Genomic DNA, 26,621 nt, shown 5'->3' with positions numbered 1-26,621 from the left:
CTGCAGACGGCCATTGTGGACTATCCAGCTTCTGGTCACATAAGCAACCCTAAAAAGTCCCCCTTTTATAATTAATTATACTTCCTGTTGATTCTGTTCCTTTAGAGAACCCTGAATAATATAATGTACTTTGGGATTCTGTTAAGTGTATGTACATTGATAATTGATATAAATTCTTGGCACATTGACTTTTATCTTTATCAAATATTCTTTACTTACATGAATGACTTCTACCTGTTTTGTCTGATATTTGCATAGCCATTTCAGTTTTGTTTTAGTTACTATAGGCATAGAATGTCTTTATCCATCATTTTAATTTTAATATTTTTGTGTCTTTGGTCTGTAACTGGAGCATAATATGTTCTTTTCTCTCATTCTGCCAATCTGTGACTTTTAATTGGATAGTTTAATCCATTTATGCTTAATGGAATTACTGGTATGCCAAAATTTATTTTTGCTTTTTACTACATAGAGCTATTTGTCTTATAATTTTGGGTTTTTTTTCTTAATTCTTTCAATACTTTTTGTGTGTGTTTAATATTTCCTGCTCTACCAATTTAATTGCTTTGCCATTTCATTCAGTATATTTAAAAAATCACTCCTGTAGTGGTTGCCTTGGGAATTATTATTAATCTCTTTATTTGTAATAATCTATTCTTGATCAATAGCACCTTAAATAAGACACAAAACTCTTTTTCTATGTAACTGCATATTTTTCTTTTGTTTAAATGCTTTAATTTTCACCAATTATATGCTCAGGCATTGTGTTACCATGAACTTAGATTTATAATTATTGAATATAATAATTATTGCTTATAATTAATACAGGTCCATAAAACAAATAAAATAATTAAGTATAAAAATATGCAAAAATGTATTTATGCTATATTATATTTATATAAAAGAACTTTTATTTCTCTACTTTCATTCTAGAACTCCTATTATCTGTATTGTGGTGCATATGATTTTAGTGTCCTGTGATTCTCTGAAGTTCAGTATATTTTTATTCATTGATTTAATCTTTACATTCCTCAGAGTATGTGATATCATTTGGCCTATACAGTTTGCTGATTTATTTTTCCTGCTTAGTGAAATCTGCTGTTCATCTCCTATAAGTTAATTTTTCTTTCTATTTGTTGTACTTTTCAATTCTAGAAATTATATTTGATTCCTTTTTAATAATTTTTATCTCATAATAATTCTTTTTTATTTAAATATTGTTATAATATTTTGATTTAGTTTTTCCAACACCATTTACTTTAGAGCTTTGAACTATTTAAAATAGCTATTTTTAAATGTTTGTTTAATAATTCTCAAGATCTGGGATTCATCAGATATGGTTTCTACAATTGTTTTGTCTTGTACTACATATTATGGGTGAGGCTCATTTTATTGTATGTTTTGTAAATTTTTGTTGAAATCTGAACATTTCAAATAATATAATTTGGCATCTTAAATAATAAGATTCACCCTCTCTCCAGGATTTTTGTTGTGGTTGTTGCTTCTGCTTATTTTGGTTGTTTGTTTAGTGACCTTCATGAACCATTTCTGTGAATTCGCTATCTGGTGGTATGCTGCCACTGAAGTCTCTACAAAGTTTTGTAGGGTTAGTAGATGATTAGATCTGGAGTCAGCTAATGATGGGACATAGATGTCTTTGGATATCTGTAACTAACACATCTGCCATTGTTTTTCCTAGTTGCTCTGCGTGTTTGTTTCTGTCAGGCTTCTACCCTCCCATCAGTCAATCCCTTAGTCTGCATCTCCTGCTTGTAGAGCCACAAAGCTAATCAGAGGTGAAAGTTTAAGGACTTTTCTGGGTCTTTTCTGAACATGCATACCCCATATATGAAAATCAGTCTTCCAGATTCCCAGGAACATACTGAAACATTTTAAAGCCTCGTGAACCTCTCATTTTGAAACTTTTCCTTTTAAATGATTTGATTAGGGGCTGGGGCTGCAGTTCAGTGGTAGAGCACCCGCCTTGCACGTGTGAGGCACTGGGTTCAATCCTCAGCAGCACATAAAAATAAATAAAGATTATGTCTAACTACAACTAAAAAAAATTTTAAAAAATGTTTTGACTAGTCTTCCAACTGTTATTTGTTGTGTCAGGCAGCATTGATGTTTAAAAAATTAGCACAGGATAAGTTCAACTGAGGTCAAATGAAGACATGACTTTTTCAGCGAAGTCTTCCAGGGAAGCACCAGGTGGGGGAAATAATGACTCCTTTTTGGGAATGAGACTTGAAAGTGTATCATTTCAGTTCTGCTCCATCTGGTACTAGGAATGCTGGCTGTTGTTTTTAAGGTTGCTCAATGCTGTTGAGTAAGGGAAGGGGATGGCATTAGGGTTATGTGAAAATGACACAAAGCTCACTGTTTTTCCAAGACTCCGCTGCTATTCTTCCTTAAATGTTCTGCAGTCTCTGTTGCAAGCCTTTGAATAATTTCCGGAGTTCTGAAAAAGTTGATTGTGATAATTTCTTGCCAGTTATTTCATTGGTTTTATGGAGAGACAACTTTTGAAATGTCTTACTCCACTATATTTATTGATGTTACTCCTAAGAATGGTTGGTTCTTAAACTTTTCATTGCTGGTGGTGACTTAGTATTCTGTGATCTTTTAGTACATTGCATAAAATCTGTGGATGCCATTGTGAGACGAATCCATGAGTGTTCTTCCACTATTTTGGACAATATGCTACTTAATTGACTAACACATGAAGTCTATTTTTCACCATAAAATTCTAAAATTAACCCCTAGTTTATGGACTCTTCATCTTAAAAAGGTATCAAAACCTACTATAGAAAACCCAAGAACAAATTACTTCAGAGGAATAATCTAATAGCAAATTTAATATGTATATTTAATTGTAGAGCCTACCAACTACCTTACTTGAAAATGATTTTTTTTTTTAATTTAGTCATCACAGTTGCTGAAAGGGCTTAGTTATAGGTTAGCTGAATCTTTACTGATGACCTAGAATGGAATAAGTATAAGATGAAAAGATTCCAAAGTCAAAATTAATTAATGTCTGTGAAATATCTATCGCATGATGTACTGGTACTATACTCAGAAACCAAGGGGTTGAACCCTTTAGAATCTGGAAAAATACCTAAAATGTCCATCTCTTTTATGAATAGTAGATGCGTTTCAGAGTTTTAATAAAACTATTTTAAAAAGACCTTACATGGCTGGGGGGGGGGAATAAAATACTATGCAGTTCTTGCTTACTTTAGACCCTCCACAGACTGTTTAGGATTAGTGCACAATGAAAAGATATCGGGCAGCTAAGATATAGAGTAAAATCATGTAGATCAGAGATCATTTCATTTTACAAGTTCAAGTTCAAAATTACTTTTAAAGGACAACCATGAATAACATACCATAATAAAAATGAAATTGTAGGTCATAACCTGCTAAAATATTGAGAAATACTTCAGCGACTTTACCTGTAAATTTATTTATCTCCTTTCACTATTACAAGAACATTTGTTGTTATATTCAAAATTTTGGACTTGTTTTCATATATTTACTTTCTTTTATTATTTTCCTTTAATGAAAAATATTGGTACAAAAGTACAAAAATTACTATAATTCACATTTCTTTCTCTGGGTTATAGATTTTAAGTCTGCATATAAAGAAACCAGGGAACTATATGAAAATCAAAAGCAACTTCAATTAAGACCTATAGGTTTCAGGAATTTGTGGAATACTTGTTTCTTCTGTAATATGTGATTCAGATGATTTTGTCATTTTTCTCTCTTTAAGTTACATCCACATTGATGTTAGGCTAGTTCACTTATGGAATTTAAAAGCTTGTCTGGGTGGTTTTATAATTAGGCCTTCCCAGGTAGCAGGAAATTTTGCTTTTCTTTCCCATCTAACAGCTGTGTTCCCAGCTGGGTCTGTTTGTTATAAATGAAAATGGCTCTTTAAATCTATATTCTCTGCATGATCAAGCTTGGCATCAGATGCAGCTTCTGGACGATGCCAAAGATAAGCACCAAAGGGTGTCAGATTGAAACTCTGGATCATGGTGTGTTAGATGGCGTTATCAGCCATAATCGTATATTTCTATTAAAGTCAAGTGATGTGACTGATGGATCTTTGAAACGTAAATCACTTCCAGTCTTTGAATGTTTTTGTAATGTGATTGAGATGAATCCCCATGATATGTTTATGGAGCATAATGAACTGTGAAATATGCAGGAATAGAGGTTGTGGTAATATAGGACACTTGTTGACCTGAATGATGATATTCCTTTGCTTTAGGCTATAGGCTTATGGAAGAAGATACTCATTTCTCCAAATAGTACCCATCAAACATCACAGAAGAGAAAGATGTCTTATTTCTTACTCTTACAGTTGATTTGCCTTGCAGTTCATTCACCCTTTAACCTGCTTATTGATATCAATGAATTGTGCAAACTTTGCACTGGTCTTTGTAGTATATATGTATCAGTTTACTAAAAATTCACAAAGTACTTATCAGTCTAAAAAGGCTAAATAACATTATAAGTTTATTTTTTCTAAGTAGCACTTTCTGGCAAAACCATTTCAGTCAATGTCTATAAAAGGGGAATGAAACTCCAAAGATCTGTATAAATAAAAATCTATATAAATCTAAATCTAAATAAATATAAATATATTTGTTGACTTCCCTCAAGATTACTTAAATTATTATTTATAATTTTCAAAAGCTTGGTTAAAAAAATCAGTTGTATACAATTTAAAAGTGAATGTTCTTCACCCTTTTAGAAAAGAGATAAATGAAGTTCATTTACCTCTAGTACATTCTTAAATATACTGACTTAGTTAAAAAAAAAAATGTGTACATTTTAGGTATTCCTCTGGGGGAAATCTTTCTTTAGTTCTGATTGGCTGTTTTGTTTTTTAAGATTCTCAGCCAGAAATGTTTATAAACTATTGAGCATATTGTTATGTTATGAACAGCTATTGAGTATATTGTTACCTAACTCATTTTGGTAATATTTTTAATTGAACTATATTCAACCTGAAAAGTCTCATTTCACCTCTACCTAGCAGTCTATAATCACAATGTAGAACATGAGAAAAAAGCCTCCCCCTCATTTTCTTTCTGGTTTAATAACATTTCATCATTCATTATTGTGTTTTGCACTCTTTGGTAGATTTTTGAATGGTGAATATACCTAATTGAAATAAAGCAAGACATAATTCAGAGATCTCAATGAATTAAGGAGGCTCTGTTTTTGAGCAGGAATTCTTGGGTTTGTTGCTAATAACGTGGGTGGGTTTTCTCTCTTTTTGGAGGACATCACATATGTTATACAGTTGGATGGCTTATTAGGATTTCTGGAAAAAGCTAAGATTTATTTAAAATAGAAACCATTTAGAGTATATAAAAAAGAAATGAAATTTGTGTTCATGTGACTATGTTTCTGTGAACTTACCTTTCAGCATTGAGATCAGACCCTTAGAGACATGAGCTCATTTTTCCTGGTTTAATCAAAGCAAATAAAATCAGTCCTAATGGTTCAACTTTCTATTCCATTTGTATTAATTGAAATTCTAGCACAAGGCCTCATTTAAAATTTAGCACCAGCATACTTTAGTTAAGACTATAAAAAATGAGGCTATTGATTTATAATACTCTGTCAAAGTCATTTTTATATTAGAATATAACACTATATATTTCATTAAAGTTTGTTCTTCCCCCTACGCAAGAAATAAGAAAAAAATGGTAAATTATTTAGTCAAATAATCCTTCCTCTTAGAAAGGCATTTTGAGAGGTGTTAATAAAAAATTCTATTTATGATTACAGGTGACTTTTTAACTATTTTTTTAGTCCTCATCACATTGGTAACTTATATGTTTGATCATTTAATATTACCAGGTAAGCACTTTAATGAAGTTTCACATTTAACACTACAAATCAAAGAAATTATAGCTATTGTTACTTTTATTTCACAGGTGATAAAACTGAGATTCAACCAACAAACAAACAAAAAGACAAATCACTTGCCCAAGATGAGGCGTGTTGCAAGGTATGAAGCTGATCTGTTAATGCCAGGCTCTTAACTATAACACTGTACAGTTGCTCCTTATTCCAGGATTTCATCTTCACAAATTCACATGCTTAGCTAAATTATATTATTAATCCTCAAATCAATATTTAATGCATTATTTCAGTCATTTGCAGCTATGTGCAGAGTGGTAAAATATCGGAGTCACCTGACTCCATGTTCCCAGCTGAAGTTGAATAAAACATTGCATTAATTCTTTATTCAGCTTTCACACTTTAAGCAAGTGTTTCTTTCATAGCTTAAGTAGCACCACATATTTTGCATTTGTGTGTTCTTGTGTGCATGTGATTTCATGATGAAGTGGCCTTCCACAAAAAGAGTGCAAGAACTGTCTAGTGTCCCAAGTGCAAGAAGGCTTGTGCAGGTGTGGATTATGGTGCTGCTGGCAATGAGTTCAAAGTTAATAAATCAACAATATACACTTTAAGTAGAAATGGTCAAGGTAACATATTGATCAGTTGAAAGAAAATGCGATGACCAGAGGCTAATAGGAACCTAATTCTGTATTTTCTTCTAGTACCAGTGAATTGTTCAGTATGCACTAATTCAGTTGAATTTTATAGAACATAACTGCTGTGAATAATGAAAATCAAGTTGGGTGGGGTGGCACACTCTTGTAGTTCTAGTACTCGGCAGGTCAAGGCTGAAGGATCATTTGAGCCTATGAGTTCAAGACTAGCCTGGGCAACATAGCTGAGACTTCACAAAGGAGGGTGGGGGGGGGGAGAGAGAGAGAGAGAGAGAGAGGAGGGTGGGGACAACTGAGGAAAACAATGTACATATGTTATTTCATTTAATTCTTCCCAAAGTCAAGGATTTTTACCCTCATTTACAGGTGAAGGATTGAGGTACAAATGTCCCAGGTGACTATCCTACTCTTGAATAAGGCTGTTTCTGAAATGGAGCTCATTATTACTATGATACAGAGACTGGTCATTAACCCATTTTGTTAAAACATCTCAGTAAAGATACTAATCTTTACATTTTAAATCACTATTGTTCACAGATGTTCTGTGCAGCATATGATCATAAAAATAAAACCCAACAGAACAAAACCAAACAATAAGATTTTGAAGGAACAATTCTAGAAGAGTAGCTCTATGTATATTTAGAATATGTGACTGTCTTTTACTTTCATGTTCATAATATGAAATTCATTGTATGGGGTAAAATCTTCCTATTTATCTTCTAATGCAAATTATTTGGTTGATTTAACACCATTTGCCCTTCTGCCAAACTGGAGAAATGAGTATTTAAAGTCATGATGGCAATGTCCCTTCGATGGCCTGAGAGCTAGAGGGCAGCAAGTGGATGGGGTAGAGGTAGAAGGGCACAAGATCTGTTTCATTAGAACCTGTTTTCAACTTGGGTTGAATGTGATTAATTTGCGGGGACTAACTCTCTTCTGCTCAGCTCCAATTTGCATAATTCCCAAGAGTACTTCTTGAGCTATGTCTCAAGTTAGTGATGTTTGAACTCCCTGCATCTGAAACATCTGAAATACAAAGATTTCATAAATTTCTGGAAAACTTCCCCACCCCACCCCCACACACAGAATTTTTTCTCTCTGTATGGGACCTTGCAACTGTAGGTCAGAACCTTGTAGGGGAACTAGGAACAGAGAAGTATGCGATACCATCAACTGAGAGACAGAAAGAATGTTTGATGCAAATTCAGAGTTTGTCATTTATTAGCTGTATCAGCTGAAGCAAGACATATAAGTCTCCAGTGAACCCCAGTTGCCTCAGTTCTGAAATGGGTAATCACAAAAACAACACCAACAACTATAGTAAGATTTTGCCAAGATCTAGCCTGTAAAAATAAGACTTTGATTAATATAAAATAACATGTTATTACTCACTTATGATAGTAAAGTGATATTAATTGTTAATTATAAATTGCATTCAAAGTTTGAATTACAAGCATAAAAAGAAATGTCTGCAGCATGGTATAGAATGAAGGCTTGCTCCTTTTCCCAAATATTTTTCCCTCCCATGTTCTATAGATGCTGAAATATAGAGAATTTTTATTCTAACCTCTTTTAGAATGCAAATGCTACTTGAGAGGAAGAATGCTTTGGATATAAATTTTAATAACAGGTTATGCCAGGAGATGCCAGGATACCTTAGGGGGTAAAAAGGGTCTTCAGGTGATACATATAAAATTAAAATTTTGTTTTTCTCAAACTTGGTCTCTATGAATCCACTGATCAGAAAATAACCACTAAACACACACATATTCTCTCTCCCTCTCAAAACTTAAAAAATGGAAACAGGTAAATAGTGAAGCATTAGAAAAAATGAACAAATCAACTTTGTAAGAAAACCAGAGCAGAGAAGGAGAGGAAGTATCACAACCAATGCCAAGATATGCAAAATCTTCTTGTATAACCTTGGACATCGTGATGACAAAGTGATATGGATAAAAAAAAATTACAGAGAAGCCATATTGTGTTACTCTTAAGCATTTCCTTTGTCAGCTTATTGCTAACTATGACTACTAAAAAACTTACAGTGGTAAGAATCTGGTTTTAAAATGCTTGGTATTTGTTTCAGTCTCTTCCTCTGTTGGCAGTGATTTTACCTATTGTCATCCTTCAGCAAACATGACCCACCTGCATTTCTTCCACCTGGTCCATAGCCAATAACTCCTGGGCATTGCGACTGCTTAACCACAGTTTCTCAGGGAGATTTTTGGTAACTCTATTGGAAAGAATCAATATCCTTCCCCCCCAAAACTTAAAGTTGTTAAAACACTTTATTTGTGCTTGTACAAAAGCACTTATCAAATGACATGTTTAATTTTTTTTGTTGTTGTTGTTCCTCAGACATATCCTTCGCTATCTCTAGAATGTCAACCACCACCTCTTCACTTTCCATTCCCAGCACTTCATCATTTTGTGATCAGGTTTCATTCTCCATTGTATCTTCATAGAACTTCAATTTGCTATACGTCACTTCACAGAGAGGTCAACTCAGGGTAGCTTTCCAAAAAATGATTGTTAAGGGAATTAATACTATGAATTACACTTTTTAATTTGTCAGTTTCTTCATACCTTCCAAAGTTTTTGCATTCACAAAATGCCAGACTCCCTCATTTTTCTTTCTACCCTGTCAGTGAGTTGTCTTTCATTATATAGGGGCCAGTTGTTCCACTTTTCATTGTAGTTTACAGTGATGACTGAAGCATACTTCTTTGCTTTGTATGAACAACCCTCTAATTCTGGCTAGATCTTTCCATTATTGAGCTAACATTTCTTTATTTTAATGTCAATAAATTCCAATTTAATTTGTTTTATAGGAACTCCATTACAGATTTTTTCTTAGCTACATTTTAATCACCTTTTCCAGGATTTTCAATCTTCTAATAAAAATACTTTTTACATGTCAAATAAGTCTTCTGTTTCTCAGGAAAAAAAATAGGTTCCATTGAACAAATAGATGCTATTTTATCCTCATGTATTATCTAGTTCATTATAAGAAAATTATGTTCTCATGTTTTTCAACAATGACATGGTAGTATAAAAAATATATTTCTCCTGTTTGAAGGTTTAACAAATAAATACTTCATTATAGAAAACTAGTAGCAAATGAATGTTTCCCAATTTAAAAAATCTTGTAAATCTAATTACTTCTAATATTAGATATTTATTCAGTCATTGAAAATATATTTATTAGGTACCCAGTCTGCATATTATGCAAATTACACATAGATTTCTTTTAGATAGATAAAAGAGCATTTAAAAATTTAATGTCCTTATTCAAATAGATCTCTTAAAGAATTAGAGATTTAAATTTAATCTAGTTTTATGGTATCGTTGATGTCTATAATTTTTGCCTGTATCACATTGGATATTTAATTCAGAGAATTTCTCTGAACATGTCTAATTTATGTCAAAATTATCATTTTGTGATCAGATTTCATTCCCCATTGTATCTTCATAGAACTTCAATTTACTATACGTCTAGGAGAAGCAGGTTTTCCTTAGATGCAACCTTAAAAGTTATATTATTTCAGATTCATACCCCCAAATTAGTGGACCCTAGAGACCTTTTTTTGTTTGCTTCAAAAGCACTATCACAGAGAAATGTTTTATTACAGGCTTGGTGCAGAAGGAATCTCAGATTATCCATGTACAACATGTCAGAATCTTCAGAACATCACCACTTTCCTTTATGTCTTGCCTGCTGGCATTCTGAGATACTGCAAGTGGAGCAGGGGAGTGGAGACTTCTTCCACACTGTGCATACTCAGAGCAAAATCCCAGGAATAATCTGGAGTAAGTCTTGCCAGAAGCCAATAGGCCATATCCTGGTAGCCTTTGACTTAATGTCTTCACAGCACACCAAGAAGAGGAATGGTTATTCCCAACACTCAGACATTCTAGGGTTTCAGGTCTAAAACTTAGGTGAAAAGTCTCTAGTAAATGGACAAGAGAAAACTAAAATATGTACTTTGCTAAAATCTGTCAAATTGCTTGGCAAATAACCAGTTATATTTACATAGGGAGTCTTGGCCATGATGAGTCAGGTACAGACATAAGGGCTCTTGATATAGGCATTCATTAACCCTAGTCATTTCTAAAATAAGGATTATAAATGAGTCAGTAAATGACAAAAAGCAGCCTCTGCATCTCAGTGTGGACACCAGGGACAATAGCATTTGAGCTAGCATTTTCAATGAGCATTCACGATGAAGCTGAGGTCTTTGGTATTAGTCACTGTAGGAGACATAATCACAGATGTCATTTAAAGGAGAAGGAAATGGTGATATCAAGCAGTGATTAAGGAGCATAAGGTCACAGGGTTTATGTGTTAATTTGTTTTATTCTGCTGTGACCAAAATACCTGACAAGAAAAATTTAGAAGAGGAAAAGTTTATTTTGGGGTCATGGTTTCAGAGGTTTTAGATGATGGTTAGCTGGTACTATTGTTTGGGTCCTAGGTGAGGCAGGACACCATGGTGGAAAGGTGTAGTGGAGGAAAGCTGCTCACTTCATGGTAGCCAGGAAGCAGAGAGAGCAGGAGGTGCCAAGGACAAAATATAAATCCCAAAGGCAAACCCTCAGAGACTTAATATCCTCCCTACTATAGTTACCACCCGGTTAGGCCATTCAAATGATCGATCCATCAAGTAGCTTAATCTACTGGTTAGGTTAGGATTCTCATAATCTGATTATCTCCTGCATTGATGCAGAAGCTTTTGGGGAACACCTCATAGCCAAACTATAATAGTTCATTTCAGAATTTACTATTCTTCCTCAACTCTCCCAACCAAGAGATTCTCTATAAGAAGTAGGAGAGTATTTTAGAAAATGGTAAGATTTTTCTAAAGGATCAGATAAGTAGAGTTAGATAAACACTTGCATTTTAATTCATTTTTAGTTCTTTATATTGTAATAAAATTCACCATAATAACCTTTGTATATTCACAATGTTGTATGACCATCACTGTCATCTAATCATACCCCAAAAGGAAACCCTATTTCCTTTAAGCAGCCACTTCCCATTCCTCTCTTCCCAGTTAGTGGCAACCATTAATTTCTTTTCCTTCTCTATGGATTTGCCTATTTTGAAAATTTCTTATAAAAGGAAGCACTCAGAGCCTTGCTTACCTGGCTTCTTTTTATCCAGTATAATATTTCAAGATTCACTCATGTTATAGCATACATCAGTGTTTAGTTCTGTTGATTGTGGGAAAATCTTCCCATATATGGCTATTATGATTATAGCACCTTTTATCTGTTCATCAGTTGATGGACATTTGGACTATTTCCACTTATTCATTGTTATGAATAATGTTGCCGTAAACATTTGTATAAAGATTTTTGCTTAGTATCTGTTTTCAGTTATTTGGGGGTATATGCCAGGAGAGGAATTGATGGTTCTATGAAAATTCTTTGTTTAGTTTATTGAGAAACCACCAAACTATTATCCAGTGTAGCTGTACTATCTTATATTCATTCCCCAGGCAATGTATAAGAATTCTAAATTCTTCACATCCTTGCCAATATTTCTTGTTTTCCTTGTTTGAAAGGAAAGCATGAAAAGAAAAAAAAACTCAAAATCATGAATTCTCACATCTACTTTTCTATCAGAAAGTATTTTTGCTCCCCCAGGCAGACAATAGTGCTCTTTTATGCTGGACTTCTTGCTATTGGATATGAGTGACTGATGTAATATCTGTATTGCCTGAGTTCCCTGGAAGAGAACCTAAAATATCTGAAATATAGAAGCTTAGTTAAGAGGAGGGCATTCTAAGGCCAGTGAGAGTAAAGAAAGGAAAAGAGAAGGGTGGTTTGGACAACAAAAGAAGGTTGATATGTTTCTGTGATAGCAGATTGAGGAAGCACTGCTGGGTCACTTAGCAGGCCCCCTCCTACGAAGACTCTCTCTAAATAGACTATATGAAAAAATTGGATGGAACAAGAGAAGGAAACTGACCTGCTTGTTCTCTCTTTCACCTTGTACCATTAGACAAATTTCATCCCACAGAGAAGTAACCCTTCCAAGTAACTAGGTTATATTAACTGGCTGCTTTGGTAGCCACCAGGAAAGCTGCAGTTGGGAATGTAGTTGGGAACTTATTTCAAGTTTGTAAGTGATATATACAATTTAGACAAAAGGCTGCTCAGCCTTAGCTGAATCCTGAGTCTCACTGACTCTCTTCTTATGGCAGAGGCAATTGTAGGGCAACAGAAGGAAGACAGATGAGTCCAAGAAAATCTAAAGAGGCACATAAGGTGCGACTACATCAGAATTAGTGATCAAATTTGTACTTTGCAGGTTGCCCTGGCAATATTCTTAATGGGTTTTCCAGCTTAATTAAGCTTAATTAAATGTACTCATTTGCACTTTATCAGTTAACTCAAACATTCCAAAATCAAGGATTATAAAATACAAAGATGAAAAGCAGTCTCATCTCTAGTAGCAATACCACAGCAGGTGTTTTTATCATCTTAGGGAGTGTAAGTCTATTTCTCCAAATACATAAAAGGTTATCTCTGTATATTCCAAACATACAATTTAAGTGCAATTATCTCTTTTACCATGTATAGATGGAGAATGAAATTGTAAAGGTAGTGCATGGGCCCAATGAGGAGAAAGTCAAAGGATACATGAAAAGTTGATTTTCCACAGCAAAATCTTGTTGTTTGAAAAGGCATTGCAAAAGACACACTTTCTGCAAATATCAAGGGAGTAGGAACATATCAGAAAATAAAATGTTAAACCAAAGGGAAAAAAGCTACAGGTGTGAAAGATTTCCAAATTTTTATGAGAATATTATGAACTGCTAAATGCCACTAATTTGAAATGCTATATAAGTAGACGTTTTTACAATATAATGCCCTATAATTGATATCAAATCAGAAAATTTTTATAGATTAAATACTTAATCTTGATCTCTAAAAAGATGGTTTATATAGGTGAGTTCTGTCAAGAAATTTATGTCTATATCACACAATTTATTTCTTATAGAAGGAAAGGAAAGAATATGCACAACTTACTTTTGAAGTGAATGTAACTTGGGCATCTATATCAGACAGGGTCCAGGAGAAAGAAGCTGCCACATACACACTGGGGAACTAAGGAGATTTTATTGAAGGGACTCTCTCTAGTGGTATGGAGTAGATTAAATAAAACAAAGATGAATATTTTTGTACCCAGACTTAAACAGGCAAAGCCAATACTGCTCTTTTGCCTAAAGGGGCAACTGAAGCAATTATTGGAAAAATCCACAGTGGTCCTGGTATTTTTGGTAGAAGGATACACCAAACTATACATCAAACAGAAAAGGAATTGGGGGAGTAAATTCTCACACCTACCTCATTTGCTGCTGAAAGATCATTGAACTCTACCAGAAGCCAGAAGGAAAAGGAGCCCACTGATGAAATCTATTCAATCATCTCCCATGACAGAGTAAGAAGACTAAGAATACATCTTGAAAGACAAATGAAAAAATATCCACCGCTGTATATCAAAACTAGATGAAGACATGACGAAAAAAGGAATGTATAAGACAATTTCTCCTTTAAGCATGGGTTAAATATTTAGAAATATTATCCAACAAAATTCAGAACATATTTTTAATAACACAATGAGCCAGGCATAGTGGCACACGCCTGTAATCCCAGCAGCTTGGGAGGCCAAGGCAGGAGGATCATGAGTTCATAGCCAGTCACCCTAAAAGTGAGGCACTAAGCAACTCAGTGAGATCCTGTCTCTAACTGGAGATGTGACTTGATGGTCCAGTGCCCCTGAGTTCAAGCCCTGGTACCGAAATAAAGAAAGAAATAAATAACACACAACGAATCAAGAAAGATTATCTCAGGAATGTACAGTCAAGAACAGCAAACAAAACAACACAGTCTATCACACAAATGGACTATAGGAGGATCCCAATGTAAAAAGTGAGTAAAGGTTTATTGAGTGATCGTCTCAATAAACACTGAAAAAGCTTTTGATAATGTTCAATATCAACTTGAGATAAAAAACTTTTTAAAAACTATAAATGGAATTATAATCATATAAAATGGCCTTCCCTTAACACTCTAGACATTTATCCCCAAATGCAAAATAAAGCAAAGCAAATAAATTGACAAACTTAAATACAAATATTATATTTAATAAAGAAGATTTCTGAAATTGACTTTTAATACTAAGATTAGACAAAAATTCTGATATGTGTCTACTGTTTAATGTGGTACTAATTTTTTTGCTGGATTAAATACAAAGGAAAATGTGTGCAAATAAAAGGAAGATAAGTGTTCAATATTGTTAATTAATTGATAATTTAGAAAAATTATCAGCAAACCACCAGAACTAATAAGACGTTGGGGCTTGTCTTTTAGAAATTGAAATAGAAAAATTGGATACTATTTACTATCACAATAAGGGCATAATGCTTCTATTCCATTTATATAGTAAAAAAAATAGAATCCTTTCATAACATGCATAAAGGCTTATTTTTTTTTATGTGTCCTTCATCTAATTTACTATCCTCTATATTTTCCAAACCTGTTCACTTCACTTCCATTATTACCACCTTCATCAATGTAACCATTATGTATAGATTTCTGTTTAATGAAGTCACTATAGGCAAAATAAACATGCAGTTGGCAAGTTAGAAGTTGACAAGTTAGCAGCATTTAAAAATAAATTTTTGATATAAGATTAGTTATATTTACCAGGAAGTGGCAAAGATAGTACAGAGTTTCTTTATTCCCTTTTGTCAATTCCCTCGACTTTTTTTCAAGCCCTGGAAACTGAACTTGACCTGTGAGATTTAGCAGTGAGCCCTTTTTATTTTGAGACAGTCTTATAAGTTGTTGAAGCTGGCCTTGAACTTGTGACCTTCCTGTTTTAGCCTTCCCAGTACCTGGGATTATATGTGCTCCTCTATGCCCAGCCATCCATTGCCTCTATTGTTAACATTTTATATTAGTGTAGTTCATTTGTCACAACTAGTGAATCTATACAACTAGTGAATCTATACTGATACGCTATCATTAGTGAAAGCATCCTCTTTATTCATATTTCCTTAGTTTTTATTTACTAATTTATTGGTGGTAATGGGGATCGAACCCAGGGCCTTGTGCATACAAAGTAAGCACTCTACCAACCGAGCTACATCCCCAGCCCTTGGTTTTTATTTTTTACCTACAGTCCTTTTTGTGTTCCAGGATGCCATCTATGATAGCACATTTCACTTAGTCATCATGTCTCCTTAGGATCCTGGAGACTGACAGTATCTTAGAGTTTCTAGTGTTTGATGACCTTAATAGCTTTGGTGAGCACTACTCATTTTGTAGACTATTCCTTGATATTACTAGGGTGATGTTTTTCACATGAGTAGCCTGAATTAAGTGTTTGACATAATAAGGCCAAGAAATAAAGTGCCAATACCATTGCATAATATGGAGGACATATTTTATCAACAAGACTTATCACTCTTGATGTTAACCTTGATTATCTATTGATGTAGTATTTTTCACATTTCTCCATAGTAAAAATTTTCTTTGCATACTACATTCTTGAGAAGAAATTCAACTATGGGCAACCTAAACTTAAGGTTGGGGAGACGACATTGTACTGCACCTTATTGAGAGTGCAGTATCTAAACATATTATTTTAAATTCTGCAGAGATTTGTGCATTTTTCCCCATTTATTTATGTTTCAATCATTTACTTAAATCAGTATGCACTTATGGCTATTTATTTTATATTCTGGGCCATTGAGTTTTTCGTTTGATTGTTTATCAGTTCAAAGACTTCACCTGAGAAATAATGCAAAAAGTATCAATAATGTTTATATTGAGTATATATTAAAATGATAATGTTTTGCATGTAATGACCTAAATGAAATCCATTATTAAAATGTGTTTGTGTGAGGGTGTGGGCATCTGTATCACATTTTCTTTAGTCATTCGTCTGTTGATGGATTCAGACTGTTTCCATTAGGCTATTGTGAAATCTAATGCTGTAAATATGATTCTGCATGTATTGCTATAGTATGTTGACTTTGATTCTTAGGATAAATACTAAGGACTATTGTAGCATGCTCATATTGTGATTTCATTCTTAGTCTCTTAAGAAATCTCCATAATGATTTCCTTAGTGATTTTACTAATTTACAATTTCACCAATAATGTATAAGTATTCCTTTTCCCCTGCATTCTTGCCAGAATTTATTATTACTTGTATTCTTGATGATTATCATTTTAACTGGAGCAAGATCAAATCTCAATGTAGTTTTAATCTGCATTTCCTTGATTGCTAAAGATGTTGAACATTTTTTCCTATATTTGTTGGTCATTTGTATTTCTTGTTTTGTTTAAGTGTCTATTTGCTTATTTATTGTGTTAGTTCTTTATATATTCTGGATATTAATCCTCTGTTAGAAGAATAGCTGGTAAATATTTTTTTTCTTTTTTATATTATCTCTCTTCATATTCTTATTTCCTTTGCTGTGTATAAGCTTTTTAATTTGACACTATCTCTTAGATTAATCCTTGGTAATATTTCCTAAGCTTTAGGAGTCCTATTGAGCAAGTCCTTGCTTTCTTTTATATGTTAGATGTTGACCCTATTTTTTCTTCTAACAGTTGCAAATTTTCTGGTATAATATCTGGGTCTTTGATCCACCTTAAATTGACTTTTGTGCAGGGTGAGAGATAATTATCTAGTCTCATTCTTCCACACATGGATACCCAGTTTTACCAGCACCATTTGTGGGAAGGCTGTCTTTTCTCCAGTGTATGTTTTTGGCGTCTTGGTCAAGGATCAGATGACTGTATCTGATTGGATTTGTCTCTGTGTTTTCTATCCTATTCCATTGGTCAGTGAATCCATTCTTATACTAGTACCATGCTGTTTTTGTTACAATAGCTCTGTAGTATAATTTGAAATCCTGTATTGTGATGCCTCAATCATTGTTCTTTTTGCTCAGAATTGCTTTGGCTGTTCTGGGTCTTTTATTCTTCCATATAAATTTTAGGACTTCTATTTTTTCTAGTTCTGTGAAGAATGTCTTTTGTATTTAGACGGGGGTTATACTGAATCTGTGGATCACTTTTAATTATATGATAATTTTAACAATATTAATTCTCCCTATCCAAGAATGTGGGGGGTTTTCCATCTTTTAGGGTCTTTAATTTCTTTTTCCCATGTTCTATAATTTTTATTTATAAAAATTTTGCCTCTTTGATCATAGTTTTAGGGGGACTATTGTGAATGGAATGCTGATTTTTTTTTCGTACCAGATTTGTTACTGGTATATAGAAAAGCTATTGATTTTCATATGTTGATCAGATTTAGAAGTCTTCTTGGGAGTTTTTTTGATCTTCTCAGTATAGGATCATGTCATCTACAATGATAATTTGACTTTTTGCTTTTCTACTTTTGATTCAGAGTTTGATGGTCAAAAATCCCTAATCACAACTGGTTAAATAAACATGACCTTTATTAACAAAGTTGTAAGATAAAAACAAAACTATTATGTGAAGTCAAATATTAATGTAGTAATATTTATGTAAATAATTATCATTATTCATTTAATAATGTAACACATATTTTTGAACTTTAACAATAGTCTAATGAAATCAATTGAGGAGTATAAATATGCATCAAAACCAAATTTAGAAGTTTTCTAAGTAGTTTCACCATATCAGTTTGAAAATAAATGTGGCATATGGCAGCATTTCCAAAACTTGTTATGAGAATATTATTTTCAGGTGTTATTTCTTTTTATTAATTTTTTATTAAATATTTACTTCTTATAGACTGAAGTCATTAATTTAATATATTGGGAGAAATTCTATTATTATGTCTCCCAATAATTGATTGCCTTTTAAAATATAATTTGACAGTATTTATGATATCCTTGTCTATGAAGAATAACTCTAAAAACAATTTCTGTAGATACTGTTGAAATTTGAACTTATACTCCCTTTTCATTTCACTTCTCTGTGAAACTTGTCAGATTTAACATTATTCTTAGATTCAAAGCTATTATTAATTTATCATTACTGTGCAGCTTCTTTTTTATATGCAGAAGATTACAGTACTGAAAAGTTTTCCTTGAATGTACTTGCACTACCATTTTATTCCCTCAATAGGATAAAGTCAAGAAACTGGTCAAAAATTCCCTCAACACTTATTTTTATTCTATAATTTATATAACCTCTTTCTTGTTCAACTTCTAAGTTTTATTTGAACCCTAAACATATTTCTTAATCTCATGTTACTACACATGATTTTATGCAATAATATATCCTGAAAGTTCTCTCCATAGTCACATATGGAGATAGTATTTGTTCCCTGTGTAGCCATATCATGGTCCATTGTGTGGATGTTTATTCAACCAGTCCCCAGATACTGGATATTTGGAAAGAAGAAATGGGTGAGGATACTTTTATTTTTTAAGATTCCAGGTATTAAAATAAGAGCTACAGATATACTAGCCTATGCCTCTTACCAACCTTCTGGTCCTTCATTTTCATTTGTATCTATTGTCTCTATTCTGTTAATTTGGGATTCTGTCCCAGGAGTGTTCTCCTTTTATCTTAAAGGCACCCAGAACTGGTTGATCGCTCTGGCTTACTCCAGCTACTCTGCACTGCAAACTTCTAGTACTCACTTAAACCCAGACAATATAGAGCACCCATTCAGTTTCCATTGTTCTCTTGTGACTTGCCATTCTGTCCAGATTGTACCTGTTGGGCTCCAGGGTTCTTCCCATCCCTCCCATATGTGGGATGTTTCATTGCTACTCTCTAACAAAAGTGGTAAAACTACTTAGGTTGTGCAGTTGTAGTTTGACACCAGATTTAGCAAATAAAGTCTTGCTAGAGTTAGCAAACATTCAGGATTCCTGATTAAATATGAATTTGAGATGAATAATATGTTGGTTTAAGTGTGTCCCATGAAGTATTTGGGATATTCTTAAACTAAAAGGAGTTATTCAAGCTTAACTAGGTGTTTCACATTTTATCTGCCAACCCAGTTTAGTTTCTTTTTTAAAACTGTTTGTAAATGTTATTGGTGGCTGTTTTATTTTATTATCTTAGTTATTCATATATGTTTTGCCAATGAATTCAGAGAGATTCTAAAGTAATGCAACTAAAGTGGCCATCAGCACTGAATTCCTGGATTTAGTTTGTTTGTTTTAAACTTTGATTTAGCTACATTGTCTAGATACTAAATTATCCTTTCAGTTATTCACTTTTAAAAAAAATCTGAATCAGAACAATGTTAGGTTTGTTTCTCACAACTATATAGTTTTCTGATTTTACCAACCTGTAAATGTCCAGGTATTTGTTACTAGAGATGCTTCAGTCAAAAATTCACTTAGCTCTACTTCATATGTGTGTAGTTGAGGTACTGGTCTGGTTGGTCGTAATGGCTGTTGATAGGTCACTAATTGACAGTAAAATATGACTTATTGTGAAATGATATTCCCACCCAATAAATCATAGAATGATTTAAATGAAAAAATGACCTATGGCCTTGAAAAGAGAAGGAGATCTTTAGGTAACTTTTAAAAGAGAAAAGTGACTTGGGGTTTTTGGGAGAAAGAACCAGAGTTGACAGTTAAGAATATGAGGAGGGATTTTAAAGGTCAGGATAAATTCTGGGCATTAGTTCACACACACACACACACACACACACACACACACACACACAGAGAGAGAGAGAGAGAGAGAGAGAGAGAGAGAGAGAGAGAGATGCAGATTAACAATAATGACAATGAAAGGCACTGATTTTCTGGGCAGAAGAGGCTAACATCCAGACAATAAATACATAAATAGCCCCCTATGTTTAGGTGGGAAGAACGCTCTTATTTCACAATCACTGAGTGCTTTAAACCAGACCTTTCTATCTTGTAGATCTGATGACTACAACCCAGAAATATGATTATCAGCAAAAGGGGCAACAAAGCAACAATAGAAAATCTACAAATATCACTTCACATCAAGTATTATCTATGATGGAGAGGAGCCCACTGTTTAGTGTGGAAGAGAGGATGATTTTATGATCTTGAAAGGGAGAGAAAGAGGGAAAACTATGAGACTATAGTCTTGTAAAACTTTAATGAAGAAGGAACAATCTAAAATACTGGAAGGTCCATATCTACTAACCACTAACCCAAAACATGCTCCTTCACCCCAGGAAGTAGCACAACAGATGAAGAGAACAGGCCAAGAAGGAGTGGGAAGGCGTTTTCAGACAGACTATGACCTTTACAGCTTGGCATTTCAATAGCCACCATTACAGTTTCCTTTGAATGTGCTCTTTTAATATGTTTATGTGCCAGAAAACCAAACCATACTAAATGACAAATATTTTCTCTACATTTTTACTTAATGTTATTGAGCATACATTTTAAAGTGTTGAACTGCAGTAGGAAGAGAGTTCTGGAAAAACATTTTTCTCCTCGCTAAGAGTTAATAGTGTTCCCAGACTGGCAAGATTCCAAGATATATTCCAGTTCTTTGCAAACTTTTTGAGGTACTTCTAGACCAAGACAAAAATAAATTATGTCAAATGTCCCCTTTAAAAAGAGGAGGGCTTGATAAAGAAAATGTGGCATATATATATTCAATGAAATATTACTCAGCTTTAAAAGAAGAATGAAATCACCATATTTGCCGGTAAATGGATGGAGTTGGAGAATAAGCGAAATTAGCCAATCCCCCCAAAACCAAAGGCTGAATGTTTTCTCTAATATGCAGAGGGAGGGGGCACTAGAGAAGAATAGAGTTATCTTAGATTAGATACAGGGAAGTAAAGGGAAGGAAGGGGAGGGGATGTGAGGATAGGAAGGATAGTAGAATGTATGTGTGTGTGTGTGTATATATATATATATATATATATATATATATATACACATACATGACTGCATAACCAATGCAATTCTATAACATGTACAATCAGAAAAATGAGAAATTATATTCCATCTATGTATGATATATCAAAGTGCATGAATGCATTCTACTGTCATGTATAACTAATTAAAACACTGAAATAAAAAAAATTAAAAAATAAAGAGGAGGGTTTGCACACACATACACCAATACCTATTATATATACACACACACATTCAGAAGAAACTGGATAATATATGTTACACAAAAATCAAACACACTGAAATACAAAGTTTTAGTTGGTGACCTGAGGTCACCAACCCTTCTAGAGTGTTCCTTTAAGTACAAAGTAAAAATCAATCCAAAAGTAATGAAAATTACCAGGGGAGAGAAGACTACTCTGAAAAGGGATAGAGTCAGATTTCAAATGAGTGGTAAGAGGGATTATTTGTTGATATTATGTTTAGAATAAATATTTTTAAGTATGATAAAATGATAACAAACAAAAATATTCCCAAACACTGATAATTATATCCACAGTAGAACTATATAGGGAATTGTTAGATTCAGTAAGAATTAGAAGAAATTAGAGCTTTACTGGCCATATGGCACTGTCCATATGTGGCTATAAAGTACCTGAAATGTGGCTAGTCCAAGTTGAAATGTTTTGTAAATGTAAAATATCCACAGGATTCCAAGACTTCACCTGAGAAATAATGCAAAAAGTATCAATAATGTTTATATTGAGTATATATTAAAATGATAATGTTTTGCATGTAATGACCTAAATGAGATCCATTATTAAAATGAACTTCACCCATTTGTAGTAGAGAAATATAACATTGGCCAAAGAGAAGTTTGGCTTTTGTCTTCAACTCCTAAGAGGTTACCTCTAAACCTCCTGCCTGATGAGACTGTCTTTGTTTATCTGGAAATCTTGGATCATTGCAAACTCTCCAATAACATGATTTATTATGGGGCTTTGAGTCATATGGTATTAGCTCAAACTTAGGGGGCATTGAAGACTGAGGTCTGCCACATGGGCAGCTACGCATGTCTATTTGACTGAGTTCCAATAAAATCTCTGGACACCAAGTCATTTGAGCTTCTGTTTTTGGCACTACTTTGTGCATACTGCCATACATTGATGCTGGGAAAGTGGGTACTGTCCATGATTCCGCCAGGAGAGGAACCCTAGAAGCTCCATGCATTGAACTTTCCTGAATTCCATCCCATGTGCCTTTTCTTTTGACTAACTTTTTACTTGTTATCTTTTCAAGTAATAAACTCTAACCAAGAGAGTCATAGTTTTCAGTGAGTTCTGAGTATTTCTAGCAAATATCAAAACTAAGGGTGGGTTATCATGAGTCCTGAAATTTGTAACTGGTATCAGAAGTAAGAGTGACCTTGGGGATCTTTGAACTTGCAGTTGTTGTCAGAAGTGAGGGTGGTCTTCTGGTTTGTTTCTGAACTTTGTTATCTCTCTCTTTATCGAATGGGGCCATGCTAGAACATTTAAAAGTGTATGTCTCACTTTTGTATTGTGTTTCTTTTCCATAGCACTAGGAGAGAACCTAGCGGAAACATGTGTAATAAGGCAGGATGAGATACCACAGTTTAATAAAGGGGACAATTATTTATGGCAGTTCATTTTTTAAGTACGCAAATTTCAGTTTGCATGCCAATCATCTGGTTGAAGCATAGTCTTACAGATGTCAGAAGTTTGATCTGTGAAAATGTTCAAAAGCAAACTGCAATGGGTTGCCAGGAAATAAAAATGTTGCTGTAACTTTACATGAATCCTTCTCTCTGTTCACAAGCAAATAAAACAGGCTAGAAATTAGAGTAAGGAAGGGATTACACTCATAATTCTAGAGCCAGGCTGCCTAATTTTTAATCTCACATCCACCATTGGCTTGATGTGTGAATTTTGGCAAGTTATTTAATATTTTGTGTCACCCTTCCCTTTATAAATCTAAGCCATGGTGGGGATGAGCGAGTACACATTTTATAATATTATCATGAGGATAAAATAGTTTAATATAAGCCAAATTCTTAAAACAGCACATAGCACATAGTCTGCAAGATTAAGAAATGAGTTACTATTATTATTCTGGTTGGGTATATGAAGTCTTGGAAAAATGGTGTCATTACTTACCCAGTTCTCATTAGTTCCTTCCTCCACTTCTTTTATCATATGATGATTTTATCACTCTCTTCCTTCACATAACTTGGGTAAGCCCACACCATGTATTTACATAATAAATGCAAAACTACTTAACTTGGCTTTCTAGCTTAGCTTTGATCTCGTTTCCCGCCCCCCCCCCCCGCCCTCACTCTTTCTGTATTCCAATTCTGTCAATTTACTAAAATTCTTCTAAAAATACCAAGTACTTTTTAAAAAATGAACTTTCCAGAAAAAAAAATACTGTTTTTTGCTCTAAATCTTCCATTTGCTTTTCACCCTGGCCTGCTCTGCCACCAACACTGTCCAGAGTTCTCTTTTCTGGCTTGTTGCCTTTGCCCATCGGTTACCTTGCTATCCTAGCTCCGTGTGCTTGGAGTATTGGTGTGCTCTGGATATCTCCTCTGCCAGGTCTACTTTCCACCCCGCCACACTCTGATCTGTGTCCCCAGAATGCTGAACCACATGGAGTAAAAAAGTGAGCCTTCTTATTCTCTACAGCTTTGTTGTATTTAACGAAGTGGATGACTGTCAAAAAATAAAATAACAAAATAATGAGAATTAAGATTGTTTATTTTCCCCTTGCTGCTTTTCTGCTGGGTTAACAGGGTTGGTTAGTCTCTACCAAAGGCCTCAGCCTCTTCCAACAACTCTTCCACATGGCCTTCATCTCTGAGGTTCCAGGAATTGCCTTCTCCTTTTACCCTTAGTCCTTGGGTACAGCAATGACCCCCCTGCTCTTGCTAGGCCTACTGCTTCTTTTGCTGCATTTCTTAAGCTCTATACACACCAGCTTTTGTCAATCATACAACAGGAATGCTTCATAGGTTTCCTGTATACTGTCTGATGTTTTATGACAAAGAGGATTAAATGACAGAAATTCTAGGTTGGAAAGATTACGCAGGAAATAATTAATTCAGCACAGTCACTATAAATTTTACTGTTCTTCCTTATATTGATAAAAGACACAATTTATATTTCACTCTTGCTCATATTCTTTTCTCTGAGGTGTTTAAAGCACATGTGATACATTATCTCATTGATTCTGTCCAGGTTGTACCAATCTAGAGACAGTATATAGAACCTAGGAAAGACATGTAAGGCAGGAAGCAGAAATCAGCATCTTAGTTTACCTTAAACGTCCCTACCAAGACACAGGATTTTAATCACTAACACAAGAAGTATGACTAACCATTGGGGAAAAAAAAAGTTAGAAACAGGGAATAGACTCAAGGTTCAGGATAAACAGGACAGCCAAGAGAATGCCTCCCAAACCTGAGGTTCTGCATCATTATGTGAGTTGCATGTCTGTCACAAAGAAGGCATTGAGTAAATATTTATTGAAAAAAACGGAAATAAAATAATGAGTAAATGACAGACTCAGAGGCATTTAGTGTTCTTGTATTAAGGACTCTCATCTTAGTGTCAGATCCTAGTTTATCCTCTGTGAGGTTAAGGTACAGGAGGAAAAGCACTCAAAGTAATTGATTGCTTATTGAATGCTGGACATGATCTAGGAACATTTAATTTATAATAAATTTCAAGTGTGTAAATATTGCAATTTAATTTTTATATGGTATACCGAGTTTCTCATAAAATGAGAAAGCAATCCAAAATGAAAAATCCAAGACCCAGTCTGTTTTTTTTTTTCTAAATACCATATAAATATTAGGTTAGTGGCATGTCCATGGCTCACAGGAAAAATCTAGCAATTCTGATCCCTAGACTAGGACACACATTTCCAAAATGACATTTATGATTGATTTCATAGAGGTAGAACATGGAATAAAATAAAATTGGAAACTTGCTCTCATCCTATTTCTTTGCTCTTGAATGTTGATTCTTTCAGGGACTGAAAGACAATAAAAATATTTTGGATTAGTCTATAATTCTAAACAAACCCTAGATATTTGATTTCAAAGTTGCTGGGAAGTAGGTGGACTATTTCTTGGGGACTTTAGGTGATAGTGCTTTTATTCATTGTCTGTCCAGGGAATAATATTTCTGCCTATCTGCAATGGCTGACCCTTCATCGATTCTCTTTATCCCATCTTTCTTTAGGCTTTGTTCCACTAAACATCGGTTCTATGATATACTTTCTTTCCACACACTGCCTCCTTTTGACCTGAAGGCATCCTTATCTTTCTTGCTCCCACAGTTTTTATTTCAACCCTAACAGTATATTCTCACTTTCTTGTCACAACCACACTTTGTGACCTACAGCTATTTTACTCTCACAAACTTGGATATAAACAAAAATCCCAACTCCAATAGTTATTACCTCTATGATCTTTGGTGATTTAGTTACTATCCATGAGTCTCTATTACCACTTTTTTCTTTCTTTCTTCCTACCAAAAAAAAAAGAAAAAAAATATGGATAATATTACCAACCTCACCTACAGAATTGCTTTTACTAATCAGTAAAACTAATGTACAGTTCTTTGCTGTTAGGATGAATAAACTGGCCACTTTCCTTGATCTGCTAATACATGTTTATTGGATAAATTATTTGAGATCTTGACCATGACTTTATACTAAGCTGTTTTGTATATAGTAACATTTAGAAAATCAATTTGTTTATTAAATGGATTGGCAGTTTCTTTTTTTCATATGACCACTTATCTTTTGCTTTCTCTAGGAAGCTCATATGCCATAGAAGTCTAATTTGGGTCAAACTTAATAACCTAGAACACTACAAAATGTGTAATTATATTATAGCTTTCTTATTGGTCTCATTCCTGCATGCTATTACCCTGTCTTGATTTTTATCTGTTATATTTTTATGAACTGCCTTTCTAGAAACAAGTATGGATTTGGATTGGGAGGTGAACAGTTGGATACATAGCTAGGTAAATAGATGATGGACAGATGGTCAGTGACAGTGTTGTCACTAACCTGCCTGGTTTTTCACATTATAATTTTAATGTGAAATACTATTTTCTATCATACAATTCCATCACAATCTTGCCATCTTTTAGGGCCTACTATACCCACTACC

This window comes from Marmota flaviventris, chromosome 7 (assembly GCF_047511675.1).
Source record: "Marmota flaviventris isolate mMarFla1 chromosome 7, mMarFla1.hap1, whole genome shotgun sequence".
In the NCBI taxonomy this organism is placed as follows: Eukaryota; Metazoa; Chordata; class Mammalia; order Rodentia; family Sciuridae; genus Marmota; species Marmota flaviventris.
The sequence above is the reverse complement of the archived record's forward strand: the minus strand, read 5'-3'. Positions refer to the sequence as shown.